Genomic DNA, 988 nt, shown 5'->3' with positions numbered 1-988 from the left:
TCTTTGCAATGAGCATTTCTGTGCTGCAACAAAGAAATGCACCCTGCAAAGAAAGCTTCAAATTGGCGGGAAATTCTCCCTTGCACCGGGGTTCTCTTTTGCAGCAGAAAACTCCACCGTGCAAGGAAGCTGCAATTTAGCGGGGACAATTTAGCAGTGCCGAAGCACACAGAAACAAAAATCACACCCTTTGGGTTGTGACACTGTCAACCAGATAAAAATACAGGCCAGCCTGGATACATCCTTGGCAGTACCCTGATCTTTACTATGGCTCATTGATGGGTCTTGTGGTGCCTTGAGAGCCCAGTCCTTGAGCCACAGCCATCCACAGAAGTTGTAGGTTTTTCCAAATTACAGAGTAGGCTGTAGCCTGGATCTCTCTCCTTTTTCTTCCTCTGCTCTCTTTTCTCTGCTTCAAGGGCAAGATGACTTACCTCAGAATAGGCTACCACTTGGTTGAAGTTGCAGCACCATTGGAGTCAGTTGGCAGCCAGCTCCTTCCAACTCTTAATGTCTTTATTCTTGATATATGCATTCAATGTGCCCTTGTAGCATTTTCTCTGGCCACCATGAGATCTCAGGATATTACTGAGCTGGAAGTAGAGCACTTGTTTTGGAAACCAAGAGTCAGACATCTATGCACAATGTCTGGTCCAGCGAAGTTGGTGCTTGAGGATTGTCAACTCAATGCTGGTAACATGCTGGCATTTGTGTGGTGATCTTCCTATTTAACGTGGAAGACTTTCTGGAGGCATCATTGATAATACCTCTCCAGGCTCCTGAGATACCAACAGCAGATCACCCATGCTGCACATGTGTAGAGGAGTAGAGATAATTACTGCATTTTAGACCTGGATCTTGGTGTCATTTTGGAGATCACGATGAGTAAAGATACACAAAAGCACCTTCCCAAAAGAAGCACTTGCACACTGGATCCTGTGCTAGATCTCCTTAACAATATTCACTCCCTGAGAGAGATGGGGAAGTG

The sequence above is a fragment of the Alligator sinensis genome, unplaced genomic scaffold (assembly GCF_000455745.1).
Source record: "Alligator sinensis unplaced genomic scaffold, ASM45574v1 scaffold29_1, whole genome shotgun sequence".
Taxonomy (NCBI): Eukaryota; Metazoa; Chordata; order Crocodylia; family Alligatoridae; genus Alligator; species Alligator sinensis.
The sequence above is the reverse complement of the archived record's forward strand: the minus strand, read 5'-3'. Positions refer to the sequence as shown.